This window comes from Bos javanicus, chromosome 2, assembly GCF_032452875.1.
Source record: "Bos javanicus breed banteng chromosome 2, ARS-OSU_banteng_1.0, whole genome shotgun sequence".
Taxonomy (NCBI): domain Eukaryota; kingdom Metazoa; phylum Chordata; class Mammalia; order Artiodactyla; family Bovidae; genus Bos; species Bos javanicus.
Window position 1 is genome coordinate 97,511,496 of NC_083869.1, and position 27,732 is coordinate 97,539,227.

Consider the following 27,732-nt stretch of genomic DNA (forward strand, 5'->3'; position numbering starts at 1 on the left):
AGGTTCACAACAGGGCAATCATGCTTTATTCATCTGATTGCCAGACTGGAAGTAAAAGAAAAGCAGTGACATAATTACTCCAGATTCCCTAGACCTGGAATACAGTACAGCATAGCTATGAAGCAAAGCTGGTCTTTGGAATGATTGCAATGCATAGTTTTAAAGAGGAGGATCACTGCTTTAGCAAATAAAAGAAGACTTACAAAATCACAGACAAAAAGGATGTTTCTGGAATCTGTTTTGCTTGCAGACAGAATGGAAGAGAGCACAGAAAGAAAGTTACTTGGTCAGAGAAGAAAAACAGGGACCTGAACTAGGAGACTAGGATGGTGTTTCTGTTGGATCTCCAGCCAGCTTTGTGACCTTCGTCAGATTCTTTGGGCCTCAGCTTTCTCACCTGAGAAACAAAGGGTGTGCACTAGGCTGAGTGGTGTCCATGAATACGGGATAGTGTCAGAGGCAAGAAATATCAGGATCCATCTCATACAAAAGAACCAAACGTATGAAAGCAAAATTAGCTAGTGATCCAAAAATGGAGAACGGTGGCTGATATAGAATGCATATTCATCCTAACGCATTCAAAATCTATTATGAAAAACTGATAGAGACAGTTCTTTCCAGAAAGAAAAAACATGAAGCATATCTTTCTCTCTCTGAATTTCCTCCACGGTAGCTTCTCCTTCCATCTCCTCTATCATCACCTTATTTTTTTCCCTACTTTCTGTTTCCGGTAACCATGGTGATGCTCCCTCCCAGCAACCTTCTTTGCAGCCGGCCTTTTTGGTACACATGGAATTTTGCTCCATTCACTGATGCAGAGAGCTAGCTAGCAATGCTATAAAAATTTATTTATTAACATTTCCCCCCATCCCTTTTGTCCATGAAATAAATGCTGGGAATGATTTCATACTTAACCTCCCTACATAAAGGGCACTGTAAAATAGGGATATTCAACTGTTAATTTCAGTTGCTAACATAAAGGGGATACTGATTATGCCAGAGATTCAATTCCCTGTCTTGGTCCTGGGGGACTGTAAAGTCTCACTACTCAAGCTGGTTGCTACCTCTCTTTGCCTTTGTATGTGAAAGGAATAAAATAGATTGCCTCCAGAAATCACACATCAACCCTGGTTTCCTAATCCTCTTTGTTTTTGCTGCATTCTCCTTTGTAAGGAAACCATTGCCAAGGGCGTAATTATCACAGTTACAAGGGGATCAAATTTTCCATAAGAAAATATACATGATTGTGCGCATTTCTCTAATGAACCTATTTATTTGGACTATAAATAAGCAGTATGTGATACTCAGTTTTAAAACTATTGTAATTATCTGTCAATGACAAAACATCAAAGAATCTTTCTGATGTCATAAATGCAGATGATAAAAATTCTCATAAACTATCATTTAGTTATGTCCAGTTTGTGGAGCCCAACTTATTTGTAATCCTGTATGCCAGCAAACGGTTTCTCTGTTTAAGCACAGGGTGTGTGTGTGTGTGTGTGTGTGTGTGTGTGTGTGTGTGCGTGTGTGTCTGGCATTAACACAAAGGAGAACAGATGATGACATTCATAGGCTTATAGACTCGACTCCTGGGGACACACTTGGATGGATGCAATTAAGATGCCTGTCAGGCATTTGATACCAGAAGCCCCTGTGCAAACCGCTAAATCATACGCCAGGACTGCATCTTATTGTCAGTGAATGATGGCGGCACCGGGTGGCTTGTCATCATTCTCGAAAATTCTGAGGCTAGTGAGCTCTCTCTCCCTCTCCCACTCGCCTTATTTTCCTTTTCGCCACTGCGGGGACTTTTTCTAATTTGCAGCTTCCCTTTCCCGACACACACAGACAGGAGCTGGTGGCTTGCAGACTGCGTCTGTCTGGAGCTAGAGAGCCTGAGCCAGACCGCGGAGATCATGTTCCGGGACAAGGATTCTGCTGCAGTTCTCAAAGGCTAGACTGGGGTGGTATCGCTGCATAGGCGCTGGTAATGGTTTGGGGTTTTTTTACATTTTATTGTGCTCTCCTTTTAATCCTTTTTTTTTTTTTTAAAGGATCTGCTTTTTGTGATCTCAAAGTGAAATGCTTTTAAATTCCTTACCGAGCTTCCTAAAAAAATCAAGTACTGCGTTTTTTGTGCTACAGATCTCAAGACGTAGATTTCTTATCTGGATATAAAGAATGCTTTTGCTTACTGGTGAGTTACAGTTTTTAATATTGAGTTAATATATCTATACATGAATTTTTTTCTTTTGTTTCGGTAGATCCTTCAGATTGTTGTCTCTAATCGAGGAAACATTGATTGGAAACTACTCATTCAGAAAATTAAAAGGTACCACATGTTTTGTTTGGGTGTTTAAATGAGGGAAAATCAGGGAGGATTTGGAATGTTTTATTTAACCTCTCTATGTTTGATATTTTATCCTTAAGCCTACGGTGATCATTGTCTATAGCATGTATGATTTGCTTTGCAGAGAATGCCATTATCCAAGGCTGTTTTGATTCTAAGATGTCTAAAGAATTGTGTTTTTTGTCTGTATTGCAAGTTGTTAGCAAATATCAATGTTTCTGGCTTATTTGGGGATTTCTATCATTGTAACAACTTTAAAAATGTCCAAAATTCTCTCCTAATAAAAAATTCAATAACTTGAATTTAAGAGAAATATGCCAAGTAATGATTTTATCTGAAGGAATCTTGCTATTAAGTGATATTTTTTAAATGGCTAAATGAAATGGCTTGCCCTTCCCAGGTGGAATAAGCGCTAGAGACTCCCAGGAATGACTCAGTATTGTTGGGTTTTGCGAATAAAATGTTTTAACTTCTTCACTGATGATTTAGTCTTTGGTACTGTATTATTTTAAAGGCTGAGGTTGTTCGTTATTGAAAGAACTGATTTTATATGTTTTATTTAGCATTGACAGCATAAGAAAGTAATCCTTCATCTTGTCATTAAAGCAGTTGAATCATTGATCCTGGGCCTTATGCCTTCCATTAAAAATATGAATTTCCAAATTCAGCATCAGGATATATATTGATTGGAGATACCAATTATGGGTATTACCTTTTCCTTAATTCTTTAAGATGAGCTTTGACTTGAACGAATATTCACGTTGATAAAATCAGAATTCGTAATTTGCCTTTTAAAAAATGGAAGACATTTTCTGCCTTGCTGAGAAGATCAATACATCTTTTAAATCTTTCCTTGGTATTCACATAGGATTTCTCCATAAGACTTACCAGTCCAAAATATTTTTGAAAGGGAGGTTCTTTTTTTTTAATGTACTTCAAAATGGCTAATGTTTAACTACTGGTGTTGAAATACCAGAAGTATGCAAGTGTACACCTGTGACTCTGAATATTTGTGGCAATTGAAGGAGATAAATGTCCTTGTTTAATTTTCTCTGCAGTGTGTAATTATGAGAACTTTAATTTATTCATTCCACAATCGCTTATTAAGAGTCTTGCTGCTGTGGGTAGTTATTGTGGGAGAGAGGGAAGGGCACATGTCCCTGTCAACCCCTTCCAGACTGTAGGCACCATCACATAATATTTTTGCCCAGAAGAATGAATTCATTAAAATAAATCAGTGTGTTCTAAAAAAAGAAATTGCATTATTTCAGATAGTGAACAAAATCTAATAGACTTGTCTCAGAAATATATGAAATAGATTGTATTTTTCCTCAGAAATTTCTCAGTGGAATCATGTATGAAATACCCAAACAGGACTGACTATTCCTCCTGGATACTGTAAAACCCTTAGGACCATTCTCTCTTTGTTGGCTTCACTCAGAGTGAGTGAAAACATCTCATGTTTGGTGATTTAAAAAAAATCTATCTGGAATTTGCCCATCTAACTAAATATCTACAGTTTATATTTCAAGTGAGAATCGGTTTCCTGATCTTCAGACTCTTTTAGTTACTCCCTATATTAATTTTGAACTTTGGGGTATTTACATGAATTGAAAAAGGTTGAAGCTACTATTTAGCCACTTAAAAATGTACTCATTATATTGTCAATAGGCATTAATCAGCTCTGTTTCAATTTTTACCTGTGTATTGGAGAGGTGGTGTATTACCTCACAAATCCTCAGATTCTTATATCTTCTAGAACCATTTTAAAATTCATCTTGGGGTATGTTGATAGATTTTGGGTAGTAAATCAAAATTTATTCAAATAGTCTGTTACGTTGTCAAATCAAAATAGAATCTGGCTACTGGACAGTAAGAGAGTCAGGGACCTGTATCACGGTTTTTCTAATCAATATCATCTTGACGTGAGTTAATTCCTTTGGTGATTTGTTTTTCACTCGTATCTTCAGCATGTAGAATAGTCCCTGGACCACAGCAGAAATTCAATAAATATTTATTTAATTATGTGATGGATAAATGACTCGTCAATATTTTCTCCCATTACTTTTTTGTTCTTGTTTTTCATGAGATAACAGTCTGTAAAACAGACATTTTGTACTTTTTTTTCAGTTACCCCTAAAATTAACCAAAATTCATTAAATAATTAATGCTAGGTAGAAAATCAGGCAAACCATGCATAAAAAATTTCTTCAGGCTATATGCAAAAGTATTTTTTTTTTCTGGTTTAAGGTTAAGATGGAAAGAATTTTTGAAATGTCCCCTTTCACTTTCACCAGCTAGGGTGCTAAACTGCAGCATGAGTTTTGCTTTATGGATGCTTCCTAAACACTGTTCCCAGGCTTGGCGTTATTTACTGCTCGGCATGTCTTCAGCCAAAATTTTGGTGCCACAGACGGGGGTTGAGGGGGGGTGCTCACTCTCTCTCTCAATGTAATACTAAGAATGATGTCATAATCTTCTTAAATGCTTGCTTGCTTATTAAGGACTACTAAGTATGACATCACTTTATATATATATGCTTACATACATGTGTATAATCTGTAAGGAAAGTTCTAGAATCATAATAGCTTTAGGGAATGCTATTCTTTCTTCTCACTTGTTTTTATTAGTAAAACTATAATTTTTGTTATTAACTATGTGTTAGATAATATCGTAAGCCCTTAAGGTATGTTATTACATTTTAACTCTCCCTACAACTCTAGGAGTTGGGTATGGTCTCCATGTTATGAATGAACCGAGATTCCAATTGGGTAATCAACACAAGACTGGCCCAAAGTCCTTCATATTAACCACAGCATGCTTCATTTCTTTCTGGTAGATTTTTTGGCTCAGAGTCATTATTTTAATACTTTATTATGTACACAAAATATATGTTACTGAAATAAGGTTAAAAGAGTATCCTTGTAGATTCTTGTTTTTATATATTAGGTAGGAGTGAATGCATCTTCAAGTACTTCACTATAATGTTCAAACTCTGGTATATTTTATATTTTTAATATATATTTTATACTTAACCTGAGGATTTTTATTCTTGGAGGATATCAGATAAATTAGAGAATTTTGAAATAAGTGCACAAAGAATCTCCTGTCATTACAGTCAAGTCATATTACTGAATTGCATCATTTATATAAGAAAATCAGCCAGAAAAATTCAGGTACTAAATCATATAACTGATTCCATATCTTGCAAAGGCTCTTTTTAATTGAAATAATAGAAGTTTCAAATGGCCAAAGCAGATAAACAAGCAGGGAACAGTGTGAAGATACCACACTCAACCTTAAATTACGACTCAACTCAGAGAAATACCTGAGGACACTTACAATCACACAGATATGTATTAGGATACTGTCCTTGAAAGGGAATGTATACAACAGAACACCTTTTGAGCTCAGTTGGGTACAGCAGATTAAAACCAGAAAGTAGCATCCAGGCTCATTAGTACCATAAGAGACACATGAATAATTTCTTAAGGGACGTCTTTACAGGGCAGGACTGCTAACAGTTGAGCAGAGGCACAACAGTGGAGGACGGCTTTTGAGGTGGAACTTAGGGATGAATGGGTGTATTCAAGGGAGACAGAATGCCTAGAGGAGCTCCAGAAAGAACAAACAACTCAGCAAAGGGACCAGAGACAGTGAACATGCAAGGAAAGCATAGACTGATCTTATTTATATTCTAGAATGCCGGGCAGAAGAAGGAGAATCTTGGAAGATAAGGATGGAAATGTATGTGAATACTGTTAGGTTGTACCATACGAAATGCCTAGTACTTTACTCTTTTTGGCTACAAAATAAAAATTTCATTCAGCTCAGTCAAATACATTGAAAAATGACTATAAATGCCAAGTCAAGGAAATGTTTTCAGTATTCACTGAAAAGCTATGGACTGTGTTTTGAATAAGAGACCGCAATGACCTGCACTATATTTTCAGAAGACTTACTTTATAGCTCTGTATATGACAGGATTGTGTGTGAGAACATACTGAAGAAAGCATCACTTTGGAAGCTGTCATGGGATAATCCCGGAAAAAAATAAAGGCTCCAAGAGAGTGTTGACAGTGGGCATTAAAAAAAGAGGTCATGAAAATGAAAGATGTTTCTGGGCTCAGATTCATACACTGAGAATAGCAAAGCCTGGATTGGTAGGAGGAGTGAAAAGCAAAAGGACTCATGGTAACTCTGCCATTTGAATTCGACAACCAGAAAAATAAGGGGAGAAAGGTAGGTAAGAGGTGTTTTTGGAAAGAGCTTTCCTTTTATTTTTATTGCATCCCTAGTCTCTGACAGACAGTCTAGTACATAGTGGACAGCCAATACGGGCTGACTGAATGATGAGAGAATGCATATGGAGAGGCCAGTTTAGGCCATGAGTGGAGGTGGGTGGACTGGTCCAGTAAATTGCAGGACATGTAGATCCAAAGCTGAGAAGATGAGTCAGGGAAGTAGGATGTGAATGACATTGTCAGGAAAGATAAGAAGAGGGCCAGAGAGGAAAGTCTTGATAGCATTCACATTTAGGATACAGAACGAGGGATGGGATGACAAAATCAAAGGATTTTTTTTTTTTTTTAAGCAAAGAAAAAAGACAAGGCTAAAGTGCAAATTCTTCAGAGAAACTGAAGAATGAAAATAAAAGACTGCTGAACTTACTATTTCAGGTTATGTTTTCTATTATAAAAAGCAATAAATCTGTATTTTCTAAAATTTAGAAGAGTATAAGAAAGGAAATACTAGCCATCCATAACACAAGCCAGAGATTATGCTTGACACTTTCCTGACCTTTTAGCTTATTTCATCTGTTGTATTTACATTTACATAATGAAGATTAGGACAGTACAGTTTGAAACCTGCATTGTCTCAATAATCTCACCACATTTTTCCACCTGCATAATATTCTATCCCATAGACATTGAACACATTTATTCCCCATTGTTCGTAAGTTTTCACTGTCATCGCAATTCTGCAGTGGGATACTTTGTATATCCCTCTTACAGGATATTTCGAGTGATTTCCAATGGATATTTCCTAACAGCAGAATCACTATATTTTAAATTGTCAAATTCCTGGTCAGATATAATTTGCCGGTTTCAAAATTAGCCCCAGCTTTACTCCAAGAAAAGGAATCTAAAATTACATTAGGCACCTGCCATGTGCCAGCCTCTGTGACAGGCACTTTAATTATCACAGTGACTCCAATGTAGATTCTTAGATATCCACTTAGAAAATGAAGGGCCAGGAACTAAGGACAACCACACAGGTTTAGCACCAATTTTGAACTGGGTCTGACTCAGACCAATCAAACTGTGGGGACAGAAGCAAGATCTGGAGAAGAGGATAAGTAAATAGGGATATGAAAATAATAGAAAACATGCTTAAGAAGACCAGGGTTCAAAGGAAAGAGAATAGAATATACAAGGCATGGAGGCTGGTGACTACCTCCCCCCTCCCTTACTAACAGGGGAAGTCCTAAACTGAAAGGAGAGGGCAGATAGAGATAGCGGGGTGAGGCGCGGGGAGGATGCTATGTTTGGAAGCAGAAGAAGGACACATTTAAGGAGCAGGGTCTTAGTGGAAAGGAGATAGAGAGCGTAGACAAGGATATGGCCTTGGTAGGCAACATTCATCTTCCCTACAGATGAAAGTGGAGCAGAAGAAAGTGAGAGTTTCTAGTGGTAAAGGGAAGATATGGGGACCTTACATATCATCCAGACTTTATCTCAGACTGGAGGAAAATTTACTTATTCATTCAGTGAATGTTTATTGAGCATCAATTTCATGCCCTTTTCCTGCCCTAATGGAAGTTTCTTTCTAGACAGGGGAACTAATCAGTGGATAAGCAAAATTAAAGGATTACGGAGTCAGTCATATAGAGAATGGGCAATCAGGTATAAGAGTAGGTACTGGGAGGTAAACTTCTCAAACTTTACAGCAGAGTTGAATCCACTGAGAATCTTATTAAAATAAAGACTCAAATCAGTGGGTCCAAGGAGGGGCCTGAGTTTATATATTTTAACCAGCTCCCAGGTGATGTTGGGATTCCCAGGTGGCTCACTGGTAAAGAATCTGCCTACCAATGCAGGAGACATGGGTTTATTCCCTATGTCAGGAAGAAGATCCCCTAGAGAAGGGCATGGAAACCCACTCCAGTATTCTTGCCTGGAGAATCCCATGGACAGAGGAGCCTAGTGGGCTACACTCCATGGGGTCTCAAAGGAATCAGACATGACTTAGTGACTAAACAACAGGTTATGTTGATGCTGCTGAACCGTGGACCATGCTTTGATCCTCAAGAGGTTAGATGGCAAATGTCCAGACACTCCCACCGCCCCCCAAAAACTTCAGAATAACTGGAGTTGTTGTTATGAGCAAGTCAAATGTGAGTCCTTCTCTTCCTGCAGTAGCACTGCAAACTTACAAGCCTCTTTGATGATGTAAGAGAGATTTGTTCCTTTTAACTTCTAAACTTTTTCAATTTCAGCCAGTTACTTTATGAAAGATCCATTAAACCAGTCCTAATGAGCTACTGACATTTCCTTCTTTCTGCCCATGCTCAATGCTTATTATGCTGTATAATGAATTCTTGTGGCTCTGGTTTGGGGATGTGATTGCATATAACCCTGGGCCAGTTTCTTAATTCCAGTTCTGTTCCCTGCTTCATAATTTCTTTGGACTTTTAACCTCTTCTCTGCCTGAATGTTCAGCACCATCCTGGCCTGTTAAATTCTCTGATCTGTTAGCACTTCACATCCCTTATGTTCCTCTGTGCTGAGTAGCAAAGCTTCCCAATTTTCATATCCCATCTTCTTGCCACCCATACCCTAACATAAGTCTTGGAGGACTGTGCATAGTCACAGGAGGCTATTGAAGATAGTCTCTAATTTCAAGAATGCATATTTTTCCAACATAATCATCTCCCTTTGGAGGACTGTTTTGATTGGTGACAGCAACCTGCATTCCTCTGAAGGAGGGATGCATGTATTGGTAGACAATGTTTAGAGGGGTTGTGTTCACAAGAAGTCTTGACAGACCCCATCTTGAGGGATGTTATCTTTCAGCCACCACTTTTAGGCTCTCAATCCTCCCTTATAGCTGCAGGAGCACGGGTGCCTTTACTTGTTTAATTCCTTGCACAGCACACTTTTCAGCTACGAAATAGGTAGGTAGGTTTAGTCACTAAGTTGTGTCTGACTTGCGACTCCATGGACTATAGACCGCCAGACTCCTCTGTCCATGGGATTTCCCAGGCAAGAATACTGAAATGGGTTGCCTTTTCCTTCTCCAAAGGATCTTCCCAGCCCAGAGTTAACCCAGGTCTCCTGCATTGCAGGCAGACTCTACCAACTGAACCACCAGGGAAACCCCATGAAATAATTAAGAAAATAACAAATCAAATAAATACAGCATTTTATTAAGAAAAAAAAAATCTTGAGTGCCTATTAAACATTTGTGATGTCCTCATACTTACAGCATTTATCCTTTGCTTAAAAGGCTGTTTCTAAGTCGTACCATGACCAGATCTTTAGACCTTGTCACTGTCATTCTGTAATTCAATGTTTACTTTAACAGCCAAATAGGCAAGAGCAGTGCCATTAGTGGTTTTAAGTTGAAAATTCCAGTGAAATATAAAATTTGTTTTCATATGAACAGAAGTCAACTTAGATAGAAAAACCTTTTCAAGGAGAAAACTTGGGGAAAATCCTTGAGGAAAGAGACCATGTCTTAAGACCTCTTATTGCTTCTTAGTCTTCCTTGCTGTCTACACAGAAAATGCCCTTAATAATATGTCAAATTGAAGCTAAGAAAATGAGCATGTATGTGAAACTCAAGTCTTTCTATAATGGACAGTGTTGGTCTTCTGTGCATAATCAAACTGGGGTGGTAAAATTCCAGGCTTAAATACTATTTTTATGCTCTTTTGTCATCCATTCAATTGTTAAGAGTTTTGGGGTATACAGGATAACCTTTGGTGTTTCTGACACAAACTCTCCCTTTCCCGCCACCGCCCCCCTCCCAAGTCTGAATCAATCTTCAGTTTTTGTGGATTCCATTTGGATCTGCCTCAGATGGTTTGAATTAACCTTTCTTCAGATTCTCTCTGGTGTTAATGACTCTAGATTATGACCATTTAAAGCCGCGGAAGTACATTGATCCATGTCTGGCGATTGTTAAAGCAAAGCTACTTCATTTAACAGATTATGGCCAAAAGATAGTTCTTTGCATTGTGTAGCAACTTGGGAAATGATGTTTCTTTTCAGGAAGATCATATGTTTTATTTACAAGGTGAATATTAGCACTTAGTTTCCTTTAAAAAGATTTTCCCTTTGCACTGTAGAATTTTCTCACGGTAAGAGTTCATGGTTCTGTAGAGAGAATGAGCTGCAACACACAGGCATTTAGGATTCCTCTCACAAAGTGCCTAAAAGCAACTGGCTAGCACAATTTTGACCATAGCCGCAGGTGAATTTGTGATATTCTAGAATCTTAAAATGCACAACTTCACTGCTTATACTTTAAATAATTGAGGACAGAAATTCCTAAAATGACTGACTTTCCAAGAATTTCACTGATTCTCGAGGAAATATGAGATCTAACAATGAAAACATTTAAACAAACACTCATGGTCCTGACTAATTCATTTACTCTCATCCACTGCTGTACTTTTCCATTCTGCTCTGCTCAGTCGCTTCAGTTGTGTCCGACTCTGTGCAACCCCATAGACGGCAGCCCACCAGGCTCCCCCATCCCTGCAATTCTCCAGGCAAGAACACTGGAGTGGGTTGCCATTTCCTTCTCCAATGCAGGAAAGTGAAAAGTGAAAGTGAAGTCACTCAGTCGTGTCCGACTCGTAGCGACTCCATGGACTGTAGCCTACCAGGCTCCTCCGTCCATGGGATTTTCTAGGCAAGAGTACTGGAGTGGCTTGCCATTGCCTTCTCCGACTTTTCCATTATAAGATGGTAAATAGTAAATCAAAGGGATATGATAAAGTAATATATATAGTATATAGCTTAATATGTGCTTGCATTTTTCTTTCTACTCTGTATGTTTTGCTCACAAAAAGACCCAGGATATAGATTTTGGATCATAAAATTGTTACATAATGTGACCGGCTAAGAAGTTGCATTTAGATCTTTTAAAAAATCAGTACCTCTTTTCAAATGATACAAAGCATTTTCCAATACATGGCATCCCAAAACTCACAGCAGTCTCACAGGGGTAAGAATATCAGGTCTTGTTATATTTATTAATTACAGATGAGAAAACTGAAGTTGGAAGAATGCAATGAGCTTCCCAAGTCACTCCACTAAAAATGGTGAAGGTGGGATCTTACCCTTGTTCTGTCCCCCAAACCTTTACTTTCTACTGCTCTGTAGCCAAAACAGAAAAATTAGTGGATTGTCCTAAACCCGTACTCTTTTAATAATGCACTGACTTGACTGCGAAAATAAAAAGCCCATTCCAAGTTAGTTGTGACCTCCACTCAGTGGATTGCCCTGCCCTGCCAAAAGACTCCTGCCCTTTAGAATCCTGGATGAGCATGGCATGGAGCTCAGTAAATATTAGTTATTTACTGAGTACTATTTACTAGCTATTTACCAAGTATGTATTTAAATACTAGTTATTTATAAAAACAGTTATTACTGAAATGGTTTTAAACTTTTCAGTTTAAAGGGAGTTGAAAGGGAGATAAGTCTAAATATATCACAGAATATGTCATTTTATGTATTTAAAAAGCATGTGATGGAGGGATAGATGAATAAAAATTCATTGTTTAATTCTAAGTTTCACAGAATTTTAGTCAAGTGGTAGACAACTCAGCAAGAACCCAAGATCACAAATAAAATGATTAAAGCTTCATAAAATCACATCTATGTGATGTTTCATGGTGTTTCAAAATAACCAGACACTTCACTTGAGCATCCAAGGTCTACACTGACTCCTCCACATCCCTCATTATCCTTGGCACACACTCTTCAATTTTTTAATTATATATTTTTAATCATATGTTGATTTCCCAGAATTTTTTCTCATTCTCTGATTGATGCTTTTCTGTAATTCATTTTTAGAAGGAAGTTTATTTAAAGTATGGAATATTCTTTTACATCTCTCTCAGAAAGATACCTATAAAGTTCTCCTTTGTTCCCTGAATCATTTCTAGTTCTCTAGGAGTTACTTTTTAAAGTATTTTTCTTATTCATGGCACTGTTTTTTCTCAAATGTCTTGATTTGAAAGGTTTTTGTTTGTTTTAAATGAATGAAGAACTAGGCTGAGGATCTTAGGCAACTAATTATAAGTTTCCTCTGCAGTTGTGCAGATCTGTATTCCCACTCACTGTGAAGGCTGACTGCAAGTTTTGGGCCAGTGAACAGAGTCTGTCAAGCAACAGACTCCCAGGAAGAGCATGGAGGTGGAACCAGTGAGTGAGCTGGTTAGGGTACCCACAGTTCCACAGTGGTGGTTCAGTTTTGCATGGATTTATGCTTACCAGAACTGTGTGTAAGACTGTTCGCCTGCTTTCATTGAAGACTAGTTTTTATTTTTACTGTTGGGGGGCAAAAGCATCTTCTGTCAGCTGAATATGTACTAGCAAAGGAGAAGAAGAGAAAGGATCTCAATTGTTTAAATACATTTCTTAATCAATTGCATGATATTGGTTTCATAGCCCCCTTGGACTCTGTATTTTCAGCTCGGAGTTTCAGGTTTCCTTGGGATAGACATGAATTTCTAGCAGCAGTTTCCCTAGTGTTTTTTCTCTTTCTATCTCAACCTACCTGCTTTCTGGCTTCTAGAATATCTTCAAACTCTTGTTAGAGTTACATTATTTTTCAACATTTTTACCATTTTAAAGGAGATCATATTTAATTTTTCTTACTCTGAATTTTCACAACATCAATATGTGTTTACATTGCACTTTTTTTTACACTAGTTACATTGTCCTGCATTTACTATTTACTAGCTAATGGAAATATTGTTTCCCTTTTGGGGGGCTTTTTTCCTATAAAATAAAGGTGGGTGCTGTTTGATTTTCAGGGTTCAGATGGAATGTATAAACACATATCAAAAGCTATAAAGTGGAAAATAAATATAAGCTATCTTTGTCATGGATCCAGAATAACAAATAAATCCAGACCTCCCTACCCAATAGAAATTGCAAAGTGATACCCAGTAGATACTAGAACTAAAATGCTATATGCAATTCAAAAGAACCAAAAATTATATGTTAGTAGTAATATTAAAATAAGCGATTGTTCATGGATATGTTTTTTTACCTAATGGAAAGACAAAGATAAAAGCAGATCAAGAATGTAGTGGGTATAATATAGTTAAAATAAATGTAAATCTAGGTTTAGCATAGGATATACAACTTTTGGTTGGTAAAATTAAGAATGTGAATATTTAGGTAATAATGAATATAATATAGTACAGTTAATTAGCTGTCACAAAAATATTATTTCATATGGATTCAGTTCATTGAAGATTTTCTTCTCTCAGAGAGGTTGGGACTTGAAGCACCTAATAAAAGGAAAAAAATTTTAATAACAATAACAGTAGAGTGGCTTAATTGTAAAAATTGAAAAAAAATGTTAAGACAAAATTAAATGTAGAAAGAGTCACAGCGATCTTTGACGTCAGCATACTAGGAACCATTTGTGGAAAATTGATAAAAGTGGTATTTTTTCCTAAATTATTAATACTTAAGCCCAGCATCTTATTGATAAACTTTATTGTTAGAAACAAACTGAGAACACGTCAAACAGACAAAACGTAAAATACTGTGAAAGTATGTGGAGTGATGCATATAGGATGTGCTATCTGACTGCTATTAATTCTCATTTTCTGCATGCAATTATTATTCAAAAGTTGAATGTCTGTAGAGGATAAGTCACCAGCCATAGTTAAACGTTAATGGATCCAGTGACATAATTTAAATTCAAGGCCTCATTCAAAGGAATGTGAATAAAATGCATTTGTTTGGGTTTTTATGGCCACTATTAAAAGTAAAGGAAATGAAACCATAAACAACTATGTTCAAATATTGGCATAGCTGAATCGGCTTTGTGGCAGTACAAAACCATAGTTATTGAAGGGGACGCTCTGTTTAACTTACCCAGCCCATCTAGATTGTAGTTGAGGTTAAAAAATGTACTTGGCAACTTGGGCAAAATGCAGAGTGCTATTTCATGAGTTCATTTTGATGTGGTTCAATTTTCTGTCGTTTTAAAAGCCTGGTACAATTTACACATTTTATTTTTTTTCCTAAGCCATACGTAAGACCTTAGCTCATAATTAATGTGATACAGATTACTTTTGCTGTCAATATCAATTATTTCTTTCTTCCTCAATAATAATAGAACCCCAACATTTTAGATCACATGGCCATTCAGAATAGGACCCAGAATTCCAGTCTTGTGTATATGTCTAACTATACGACTAATTTCTGGCCAGTGAGATATGAACAAAAGTTGTTTGGGAAATAATTGCTTCAAAGGAAACAGTGTGCTCTTTGTCACTCCTTCTTCCTTTCTGCTGGTGGGAATTCAGACCCAATGGCTAGCCATTTTGAAAATGAAATCATCTTGTCATGAATTTTCATTTCTTTTAAGCCACTGTTATTTGGAGTTTTCTCATTACCTACAGCCTACTATAGTCATCATTTGTATAACAACTTTGCAGTCTTATATTTACTTTCAAAGGCTCTGAAATGTCATTTTAGCAAGTATTGATGTCTATATAAATAATGTTTATATTAAAATTGTTACCTAAAATATAACAGTTCAATCAATTACTAAGTCCCATCAGTTCTACTTCCTAAACATTTTTCAAATCCATCCATTTTTCTATGCCCATATACTGTTAGATAATCTCCCATCATCTCTGATCTTGACAACCGTGACAACTTCCTGCATCAACACTTGCTCTATACAAGTCATTATACACCTAGTAACTGGATGTATCTTTTAACAGTCAATATAATCATGATATGCCTGTATTTAAAACCATAGTATTCATAATAATAGAGTCAGGAGTCTATAAAGGCCATCCATGATCTGTCCTCTTCATGATTCTCTAGCTGGTCCTGAGTTTGTTGCCATGGGGTTATTGCACACATTTTTTTTTTTTCTCTTGCCTGAAGCACTAATACCCTTCACTTCCCATTCCTCTCTTGTTTCTTCTGCCCCTCTGCTTTCTCAAGTCCTGCTCATTAGTTAGGTCTCAGATGTCATGATTTAGACTTAAGCCATTCCCCAGCCTCTGGTCTAATACAGGCCTGAGTATTGCATACTCCCATAACACTCTACATTTCTCCCGCTTATATTTATCCACTTAATGCATATCTGGCCAACAAGACTAGAACCTCCATGAGTGTCTCCCATTCCAGAACCCACTGAAAGAACCAGGACAGAGTAGGTGCTCAAAGAACAATGTTGACTGACAGACTGATCCTTTATTTTCCTCCTTTTCCCTAAAAAGCTTAGCTAACTAACATGTGAACCAGAGTTTCACTTACCAAAACCCCATCCATTCTGAGTCATTCAAGCCATGTATGTGCGCTCTCCTTTTAATTATTTTTTCTCCTCTTAACGCCTTTTTTAAAAGACTATTTTTTAAGAGCAGTTTTAGGTTTACAACAAAATTGAAAGGGAGGTACAGAGATTTCCTATATAGGTTCCTCCCCTGCCCCCCACACATAGTTCCCCCATCTTCAGCTTACTAAAAAGTAGTATGCTTTTTAGTAAGGGTGAATATTGATACACATAATCACCCAAGGTCCATAGTTTTCATCCTTAAGGTTCATTCTTGGTGTTGTGCATTCAATGAGTTTGTAAATATATAATGATATATATGTATCATTATAGTATCACACAGAGCATTGTCACTGCCCTAAAAAATCCTGTTCTCCATCTATTCATCTCCCCTTCCTACTAATAATTACTTTTCTTGAGATCATATACTAGACTTTAATTATAGTTACGTGTTTACAGAATTCTAAATTACTATGTGTGAACACATTATAGAAAATATGAAGCCTTAAAAAGTTTTTTTTTAAATAATAACACCCTCTATTTAAAAAGCTATTTATTATAATTGCCTTCATCCCAACAGAGCAGAAATTTCTGGAGGCTATGGCTATTATTGCTTTTTGCAAGCAGAATGTCTGGCACATAAAAGGCATTTAACAAATGCTAGATTATAATGTAGGGAAATAAGTACAGACTTTGAAGTTAGATACCCTTGGGTTCAAATTCGGGATCCGGCCCTTATCAGCTATGAGAAACCGAGAACTCATCAAGCCTCAGTTGTATACAACAGGAATGATAATAACAACCTCATTAGGATATTGTAGGAATTAATGAAGATAATTTACATAGCAGAAGCTCTGTAATTGCTCATATTTGATTATTATGACTTTCCAAGTTTATATTTCTCCACCCCTTTCTTAACAGACACAGCAGATTCTCAGTAGTTTATGTTGTTGATGCTGTGATATAAATTGGCTAAAGACAAAACCTAACACTAAATAAAAGATAAGATTTACAAAAGGAGCAAGATTTACCGTGTGCCTCTCCTCTGTTCTGCCCACCCCACCAACACAAAAAAAGATACTATCAGGTGAAAAGCAGCAAGACAAAAAGTGGAATTATTTTAAACCACCAAGGTCACCAGAAAAGCCTGTAAATGCTATTCATTCTAAATTATACCACCTGAGGCACTCTGCTCTTAAGGAGAGAAGCTAGCTTGGGGAGATGTTAAGAGTTCCAGCTGTCTCCATTGAGGCTTATCTGCAATGCAGATTTTTCAGAGCCTTTCCTAGCTATTTCAGCCTCCAGACCTACCAGCTGCTCTCACTCCTCCCAGATGGCTTAATAGGATTTATCTGCTCTACAACCTGCTTCTGGGGTCATTCACCACCAGAACCAATTCTGGATAGATTTTTCTTCCCTCTGAATCTGCAGCAAAATCCCATACCAGTCTCCAGAGTTGCCAGAGTCCTTTATTGCCTGATTCAAAGGAAGGTGACTTATTGAGTAATTATTTTCCACTCTACCTCTGGCCTCATAGATGTCTGTTGAGAAATCTATTCCCCCAGATGCATAAACCTGAACTGACATGAGCTATTTTGTTTACATAATAGCTGTTTACAGGAGCTGTCTGCCAGCCCCTGTTGCAGAATCAAAAGTGACACATCTCCTTGTGGGGCCGGTGGAACCAAGACAACATGTGTGAGCTTGGAGGCTGGTGCCTAGAATTTGCAGGCTTCCCTAGGTGTTAGCTATGAGGGATTTTTCTCATGGCTCAGTCAGTAAAGAATCTGCCTGAAGATTCAATGCAGGAGATCTGGGTTTGATTCCTGGGTTGGGAAGATCCCCTGGAGAAGGAAATGGCAACCCACTCCAGTATTCTTACCTGTGAAATCCCACAGACAGAGGTGCCTGGTAGGCTATAGTCCGTGAAGTTCCAAGAGTCAGACATGACTTAGCAACTAAACCACTATCCCCTAGGTGTTAGTAGGCTTCCTAGGTGTCACTAGTGGTAAAGAACCCACCTACTAATGCAGAAAAACACATAAGAGACGTGGGTTCGACCCCTGTGGAGAAAGAAATGGCAACCCACTCCAGCATTCTTGCCTGGAAAATTCCATGGACAGAGGAGCCTGGTGGGATACAGTCCCTGGGGTCGCAAAGAGTTGGAGAATACTGAGCAATTAGGTGTTAGTTCTGCTGGGGCTGACCTGATTGCAAATGCTGCACTGTGGCTTCTCTCAGGGCTCCATCAGTTAAGCCAGGATTCTGACTATGTAGCCCTTCCTGGAAGTTCAGGTTGTGCTTAATTTGTGTGCACAGATTCATGCTCAGTTTTTTTTATGACTAGCAAGCATATTGTTGAGAGACTAATAGCTCATGTCAGTTCAGGTTTATGCATCTGGGGGAATGGATTTCTCAACAGTAAGTTTCAATCGTACTTGCCTCAGAGTTGTTATGAGGCATAAAGGTCACATTGATTGTGAAGTACCTTGCAAGATTGTGACATAGTTCAGTTCACTCGCTCAGTCATGTCTGACTCTTTGCGACCCCATGGACTGCAACACACTAGGCCTCCCTGTCCATCACCAACTCCCGGAGTTTACCCAAGCTCATGTCCATTGAGTCGATGATGCCATCCAACCATCTCATCCTCTGTTGTCCCTTTCTCCTCCTGCCCTCAATCTTTCCCAGCATCAGGGTCTTTTCAAATGAGTTCCCTCTTCGCGTCAGGTGGCCAAAGTATTAGAGTTTCACCTTCAACATCAATCTTCCCAATGAACACTCAGGACTGATCTCCTTTAGGATGGACTGGTTGGATCTCCTTGCAGTCCAAGGGACTCTCAAGAGTCTTTTCCAATACCACAGTTCAAAAGCATCAATTCTTCGGTGCTCAGCTTTCTTTATAGTCCAACTCTCATGTCCATACATGACTACTGGAAAAACCATAGCCTTGACTAGACGAACCTTTGTTGACAAAGTAATGTCTCTGCTTTTTAATATGCTGTCTAGGTTGGTCATAACTTTCCTTCCAGGGAGTAAGTGTCTTAATTGTATGGCTGTAGTCACCATCTGCAGTGACTTTGGAGCCCAAAAAAATAGAGTTTGCCACTCTTTCCACTGTTTCTCCATCTATTTGCCATGAAGTGGTGGGACTGGATGTCAAATTTTAATTTTTAAAGACTTAGGCTTTGTATCTATAAATTAAAATTAGGTTAGAAAACAGACCTCCTACTTAATGATATTTCTACTGCATGTTCTTAGTTATGGTCAATAAATGAAAGCTGGTATTCCAGTTGTTTTTACTTATATTTATAGTTAGTGACAGACACCAGTTATAGTTCATCAATTAATCTGTTCCAATTCTCCCTCTTTTTTTCTTTCTTTTATTTTTTGTCAAAATAATGTAGGATTTCATTTTTGGAACATTTTCCTAGAGAGTTATTCTTTGTTCTTTTTGGGTTTGACTCTATGTTTCATGTCAGTAAAATAAAATTTTGAATCTAGAGGGGAAAATACTATTTATTTTCATGAAATATTTAATATTCCTTCACATGTAAAATATTGTTTTTAAAAATGTGAATAGCTATTTATTATTTATACAGAGAACTTTTATGGATTATATCCAAAATACGATGACCTTGTAAATTAATATGCTGTAGAGATCTGCTCCTGGGAGTTTAATTTTTTTATGTCTTTTCACCCGTTTGTTGCTAATGACTTACCAAGTATGTAAATGAGAGAAACACTTCATCAAAAATGGTTCTTAAAAGTTTCCTGCGAATCAGTTCTGGAAGGTTGAGTCACCTTTGACAGGAAATGTATTTTTCGTTAGGACCTAGAAATAAGAAAGGATAAGGGATATTCAGCATCTTAGTCCCCTTTGAAGGACTACTAATTATATTTTTAAAAATAAATTTTCATTTTCAAAGACACTTTGTATTTATAAACTAAAATTAAATTGTAAAATAGACTCTCTGCTTAATGGCATTTCAGAAAAGGGGTTGTTTACTTATGTCATGTGCATAAACTCTTCCAAGCTTTAAGGTTCAGCTTCATAAATTCCTCCATTCACAGACATTTTGTGTGAAAAATCTCCAAAACTAATTTAAACAACATTTTGCTCAAGCATATAATGTTATTGTTGTTGTTCTAAACTACCAGTAGATCTTTTAAATTTAATCTGAAAGAAAATTGCTGGATATATCTAAAGCTTCAGTTTTCAGCTCAAATGAGGCTCAACTATATATTTGCTTTTTATATTCTCCCCCAAAATGAAACAAATCAACTCAGTTAAAAAGAAAAAGTTGGCAGATTGCCTTTACTATTGAGGCTAAAAATTTCGTTGTCTTTTTAAACAAATATAAAACTACTAAAAATGTTTATCTTCAAATTCATTTCAGTAGAATTAGTAAATACGCCAAGAGGCAGTAGGCTACCCATTCAGTGATGAACTAAATGCTGTTGAAAACACTGCGTTTTATTTCACATGCTCCTCTTCAACTGGCCCAGAGTCACCTTGGCCTCTCTTAGCTATCAGAAGATTAGCTTGGCCTCCTTCAGCTGTCAGAAGATTGAACCTTTCCTAAGCTCACTGGATCAGAACCCCAGCACTTTGAAGAGCTTCTGCAAATAGGAAGATTAATACAGAAATAAATCCTAGACTTCTTTTACTAATATTGATAGTTAGTATCTACTATTGATGAAAGTACGTATTTACACTGGCAATCTCTTTTAATGAGCTCGAAGAACAGTAACCAGCTTTCCTGACAACTTAAAGAGACCAAGAAGACTCAGGTTATTGTAAGAACCAGGTAGACTCTGAACATGCCCAAATTGGATTCTTTCTTACCAAACTCAGGTTCAGCTGCTTGCCACTCACAGACCAATTGGAGAAGCAACTGTCAGTAGAAAGTCAAAGTGTTTTAATAAGAAAAGCTGGCATTCTGGGAAGAAGGTGGACTTGTGTCCAGAGACCAACTCTGAAGATTTTGCTCAACTACTGAGAGTCTTTTTTTTGAACTTTCTATTTTGTATTAGGGTATAGCCGATTAACAAACAGTGCTGTGTAGTTTCAGGTGAACAGGGAAGGGCCTCAGCCACACATGTACATGTATCCATTCTCCCCCAAACTCCCCTCCCACACTCAGCTATGACAGTTTTTAAAGGGAAAAATCAGGAAGGGGAAGAATCTCAGTGAATCATGGAGGCAGGAGGTTGAGTTTTGCATCATTTTCCACTGGGTGCAAACAAGCTGACTCTCTCTTGAAATGCTATCTCACCCAAGTGATAAGCCTGCAGGAATCGTAAGAGGGCTGCTGGGGCTAGAGAGCAGATCATTCCTTAACTACTTAATTCTTCATTCTTAACTTCTTTTATCTCGAAAAAGAGTCGAGAGGTTAGGCAAGGCATGGTGTACATTTAGGAAGGCATAAGTCAGGATTTAGTTTCAGTTGCCTAGTGGTCTCATTTCCTGTAATTACATTTTTAAGATCAGAGAGGGGAAGAAATGAGTAAACAAGAAAGGGACTGAAAGACTGCTTTCATCTCCACCCCATTAGGACTTTCATTAAAGGGAAGAGCTACTTATGGAGCTTGGTGCCAGTTCTCTGAAGTAAATATTGTTGTTTTTCAGTTCCTAAGTCATCTCCAACTTTTTGCAACCCCATGGACTGCAGCACACCAGGCTTCCCAGTCCTTGACTATCTCCTGGAGTTGGCTCAGATTCATGTCCATCGAATCGGTGATGGCATTCAACCATCTCATCCTCTGTCATCCCCTTCTCCTCCTGCCCTCAATCTTTCCCAGCAATCAGGGTCTTTTCCAATGAGTCGGCTCTTCGCATTAGGTGGCCAAAGTATTGGAGCTTCCGCTTCAGCGTCAGTCCTTCCAATGAATATTCAGGGTTGATTTCCTTTAGTATTGCCTTGTTTGATCTCTTTGCTGTCCAAGGCGTCTAAAGAGTCTTCGCCAGCACCACAGTTGGAAAGCATCAATTCTTCACCTCTCAGCTTTTTTTACATTCCAACTCTCATATCCATACATGACTATTGGAAAAACAATAGCTTTGACTATAAGTACCTTTGTCAGCAAAGGTCTGTACTTTGTAATAAACTGTAATCAACTGTCTAGGTTTGTCATAGCTTTTCTCCCAAGGAGCAAGCGTCTTTTAATTTTCTGGCTGCAGTTACTGTCCACAGTGATTTTGGAGCCTAATAAAATAAAATCTGCCACTGTTTCCACTTTTTCCCCATCTATTTGCCATGAAATGATGAGACTGGATGCCATGATCTTAGTTTTTTGAATGTTGAGTTTTAAGCTACGCTTTGCACTCTCATCTTTCACCCTTATCGAGAGACCCTTTATTTCCCCTTCACTTTCTACTATTAGGGTGGTTCAGTTCAATTCAGTCGCTCAGTCCTGTCTCTTTGCGACCCCATGGACTGCAGCACGCTTGGCCTCCGTGTCCATCACCAATTCCCGGATTTTACCCAAACTCATGGCCATTGAGTCAGTGACGCCATCCAACCATCTCATCCTCTGTCGTCCCCTTCTCCTCTTGCGTTCCATCTTTCCCAGCATCAGGGTCTTTTCAAATGAGTCAGCTCTTCACATCAGGTGGCCAAAGTATTGGAGTTTCAGCTTCAACATCAGTCCTTCCAATGAACATTCAGGACTGACTTCCTTTAGGATGGATTGGTTGGATCTCCTTGCAGTCCAAGGGACTCTCAGGGTCTTCTCTGACACCACAGTTCAAAGGCATCAATTCTTTGGTGCTCAGCTTTCTTTATAGTTCAACTCTCATATCCATACCTGACTACTGGAAAAACCATAGCCTTGACTAGACAGACCTTTGTTGGCAAAGTAATGTATCTGCTTTTTAATATGCTATTTAGGTTGGTCATAACTTTTCTTCCAAGGGGTAAGCACCTTTTTATTTCATGGCTACAGTCACCATCTGCAGTGATTTTGAAGCCCAAAAAGATAAAATCTGCCACTATTTCCACTGTTTCTGCATCTATTTGCCATGAAGTGATGGAACCAGATGCCATAATCTTAGTTTTCTGAATGTTGAGCTTTAAGCCAACTTTTTCACTCTCCTCTTTCACTTTCACTAAGAGGCTCTTTAGTTCTTCTTCATTTTCTACTGTAAGGGTGGCTCTTCATCTGCATATCTGAGGTTATTGATATTTCTCCCGGAAGTCTTGATTCCAGCTTGTGCTTCATCCAGCCCAGCGTTTCTCATGATGTACTCTGCATACAAGTTCAATAAGCAGGGTGACAATATACAGCCTTGACGTACTCTTTTTCCTATTTGGAACCAGTCTATTGTTCCATATCCTGTTCTAACTGTTGCTTCCTGACCTGCATACAGATTTCTCAAGAGGCAGGTCAGGTGGTCTGGTATTCCCATCTCTTTCAGAATTTTCTACAGTTTATTGTGATCCACACAATCAAAGGCTTTGGCATAGTCAGTAAAGCAGAAATAGATGTTTTTCTGGAACTCTTGCTTTTTCGATGATCCAGTGGATATTGGTCATTTCATCTCTGGTTCCTCTGCCTTTTCTAAAACCAGCTTGAACATCTGGAAGTTCATGGTTCACATATTGCTGAAGCCTGGCTTGGAGATTTTGAGCAGTACTTTACTAGCATGTGAGGTGAGTGCAATTGTGTCGTAGTTTGAGCATTCTTTGGCATTGCCTTTCTTTGGTATTGGAATGAAAACTGACCTTTTCCAGTCCTGTGGCCACTGCTGAGTTTTCCAAATTTGCTGACATATTGAGTGCAGTACTTTGATAGTGTCATCTTTTAGGATTTGAAATAGCTCCACTGGAATTCCATCACCTCCACTAACTTTGTTCGTAGTGATGCTTTCTAAGGCCCACTTGACTTCACATTCCAAGATGTCTGGCTCTAGGTCAGTGATCACACCATCGTGATTATCTGGGTCATGAATATCTTTTTTGTACAGTTCTTTTGTGTATTCTTGCCACCTCTTCTTAATATCTTCTGTTTCTGTTAGGTCCATACTATTTCTGTCCTTTATTGAGCCCATCTTTGCATGAAATGTTCCCTTGGTATCTCTGATTTTCTTGAAGAGATCTCTAGTCTTTCCCATTCTATTATTTTGCTCTATTTCTTTGCACTGATCACCAAGGAAGGCTTTCTTATCTCTCCTTGCTATTCTTTGGAACTCTGAATTCAAATGGGTATATCTTTCCTTTTCTCCTTTGCTTTTGGCTTCTCTTCTTCTCTTCTTGGTATTTGTAAGGCTTCCTCAGACAGCCATTTTGCTTTTTTTGCATTTCTTTGTCTTGGGGATGGTCTTGCTCCCTGTCTCGTTTACAATGTCACGAACTTCCATCCATAGTTCATCAGGCACTCTCTATCAGGTCTACTCCCTTAAATCTATTTCTCACATCCACTGTATAATTGTTAGGGATTTGATTTAGGTTATATGAATGGTCTAGTTGTTTTTGCACTTTCTTTAAGTCTGAATTTGGCAATAAGGAGTTCATGATCTGAGCCACAGTCAGCTCCCGGTCTTGTTTTTGCTGACTGTATAGAGCTTCTCCATCTTTGGCTGCAAAGAATATAATCAATCTGATTTCAGTGTTGACCGTCTGGTGATGTCCATGTGTAGAGTCTTCTCTTGTGTTGGAAGAAGGTGTTTGCTATGACCAGTATGTTCCCTTGGCAGAACTCTATTAGCCTTTGCCCTGCTTCATCTTGTACTCCAAGGCCAAATTTGCCTGTTACTCCTGATGTTTCTTGACTTCCTACTGTTGCATTCTAGTCCCCTATAATGAAAAGTGTTTCTTTTTGGGTGTTATTCTAGAAGGTCTTGTAGGTCTTCATAGAATGTTCAACTTCAGCTTTTTCAGCATTACTGGTCAGGGCAAACTTATTAGGGTGGTATCATCTGCATATCTGAGGTTGTTGATATTTCTCTCTGCAATCTTGCTTCTAGCTTTTGAGTCATCCACCCGGGCATTTTTCATGATTTACTTTGCTTATAAGTTAAAAAAGCAGGGTGGCAAAACACAGCCTTGGCATACTCCTTTCCCAATTTTGAACCAGTCCATTGTTCCATATCTGGTTCTAACTGTTGCTTCTTGACCTGCATACAGTAAATATTACACATTGGAAATTCGCTACCAGATCTTCAGATAGCTTTGCAACATGCCCTGTTTTCTGGAAATAGGAAGCAAAATGGCAAGAGATGCTTTGGTGACCACACGTTGATGGCAGCCCCAGGAGGAAGGCTAATGACTCAGACTGACATTTCAGTTCAAAAATCCATAGCTTGAACTGAGACTGTTTACAATAGAAACTGCTTAACCTTACAAATCAAAGAAAGATAAGACATCCTTAACAAAGAGGACCACTCACTATGCATAGTCATTCTTTCACTCAACCCTACCAGGAGTCCAAACAGCTTCAAGCATGGGACAAAAATAGTTGAGTAGGATTACTTATTCAGATCTTGCCTTCAGAACTGATCTGAATAAGTTTCTGGGCAGAATCAACCCCTTCATTTATTTAAGCTGTCGTACAATATGGAAGTACAATCTGGCATGGCTATTATCATTTTTTTCTACTTAGCATGTTGCTCATGACAGATGCCCAAGGAGACTATGGCACTAATAACAGAAAGAACTTGATCATCTCCAATGTGACTTCATAGTTATTGTCTCATTTGATGTAGAAACTTGTGGAAAGTGGGACTTAGCACAGACTATTGACCTTGTATGTATAGAAAGGGGAAGCAGGGCACAGTGAACATTCAAGGGCACATTTTCAAAGCTTTTCTGCTTGATGGTGGGCAGCTTCTTTTGCTCCTTGTTAATAGCTAAGTGGGGAGAAGCATTACCCCCACTCTTTAATCCCTCTATAACCATTTCTCATCTCTTTGTACCATGTTTTATTTGACCACATAACAGGGGAGCCATAGTTTTACACATTTTTGACAGAATCTCTCAATTTTTGAAATAAATACAATACTATAAGAGAAAACTTCTTATTAGTAACTGTCTCAATCTTTTTATCTGTTAAATAACCCGCGATTGCTGCCACAGGTTTCAAAATTGATTCTAACAATCTTAGGGGTGTGTGTGCTCAGGTGGCAAAAAAAAAAAAAAAAAATTTGGAATGTTTGTATAATGCCGAGGTAAAGCCACAGATGTCCTCCTTTTGCTGGAGAGAGAAGTGTGAAGTCGCCTGGGGGGACATGTTACACATTCCAGTGAGCTGAGGGTTCTGCCTTGCTGAGCTTTGGCAGGTCTCATGGTCTGCTGGAGGATTTTGTTTTGCATACTGTGTGCGTTCACTAGTCTGCAGTAATTTAGCTCTGAGAACCACTGGATCTTTCCAACATTAAGGAGAGGTACCGAAATGAGGCTACCGATCAAGGTAGGGACCAAGACAGATGCACAGACTTGCATTGTTAGGATTATTGCATTTGTTTAATCATAGCTTCAATTTAGTATTGTTAGCAGATACTGAGGTGTTCATTAAATCTGTGCCCAGTGCCCTTGAAATAAGAATGCTGTACAAATCCTTGTCTTAATCTGCCCTAATCCAGATGAGCTAATTTGGTAGTTTGACCCTTGAGTTAAGTAAAATGACTATCACACAGGAAGTTCAGTACCCTAGCTACATAATCATAAACTGTAGCAAAAAAGAATTTTGCTCCTATCTTAAGAATCTTACCAACATTCATTTTAATGATATATTTATTCTCTGGTATGAATATCTGTAGTAAAATATAATTGGAACTAAGAAAAGCGAGATATTCTTCAGTGTGACTATCTTGCTCTCTCTCAGAAGCTTTTTGTCAAGGATTTCCATAAAATTATCTGATATTTTACTGGAGTAACTTATAATGGCATTCTGTTTTATAGGATCTTCCTATATTGTGCAGGCAGGCAAGCCTTTAATGCTTTGCACGCAAATCTTGTTTGCAGGGAGAATTCTCCTAGGTTCTTTTATTGCTTAAGCAAAAATAACAAATAATTATCCTGCTATAAAAGAAAATACTGATAATTACAGTTTGCTAAGCATGTTGTAAAAGAGGACAGGAAAGACAAAGTGTTGGTGTCGGCAAATCCCAAAACAGAATACTTCTGCTACTGAAATAACTCCCACATTTAATGGCCTCCCTACAGAAATGCTAAGAACTTCAAGGGCTGTTGACAAGACTATAGGGTTATGGTATATTATGCACAACCAAAGAGGTGGAGATTTTAAACATAATCAGGGATTTCCCACTATATTTTAGTTAGTGCAGCAGAAATATACTGAGAGAGAATCCAAAAATGAATAAATAAGCTCTGAAAGAAGAAATATTTAGATAGAAGTAACCAGGCTGTTCTAGAAAACAGTTTTTTAAATGCAGTTTTTTTTCGCCTGCTATTAATTAGTAGTTTTTTTCCACTTAACTATTTCAGTGATAATCCAGTATCTTAGTTTTGTATGACATTTAGACAGCATTTATTGAAATAGATTTATTTAAAATTAGATCTTTTGCATTAAACATATAGAAGAGGCCCTCATTAACTGACAATAGTTGGTATCAGAGTAGGGGACATTTAATGTAACTCATCTTCAAACACAGATCAAATTTCATTAAAAGCATAGTAAAAAGAGTGTGAGGCAAGTTTTAATTTGAAAATTTAAAATTAGATGTTATAAGTTTGCTATCATTCTTTATAGAAATTTTTATAATTGTAACAATATGCAGATTCTAAAAAAAAGGAATGAATCAAATGTTTTTTGTTGTTATTAAGAATCATTTCACCACAAATATTAGAAAACAGTTCATCCTTCATGTTCCA

At 37.8% G+C, this 27,732-nt stretch overlaps 1 protein-coding gene across 44 annotated transcripts in view; it reads left to right on the forward strand.

Moving 5' to 3' along the window:
• MAP2 (microtubule associated protein 2) overlaps positions 1-27,732 on the forward strand; it is a 297,992-nt gene that overhangs the window by 148,270 nt on the left and 121,990 nt on the right. For 36 of the 44 annotated variants that reach the window (XM_061383252.1, XM_061383262.1, XM_061383242.1 and 33 more), the window contains one exon: positions 2,265-2,332. The gene's annotated coding sequence lies outside the window, so the exon portion shown is untranslated. Of the gene's footprint in view, positions 1-1,512; positions 2,198-2,264; positions 2,333-27,732 lie in introns of those variants that run through there. The other 8 variants (XM_061383337.1, XM_061383364.1, XM_061383347.1 and 5 more) reach the window with 6 other exon arrangements.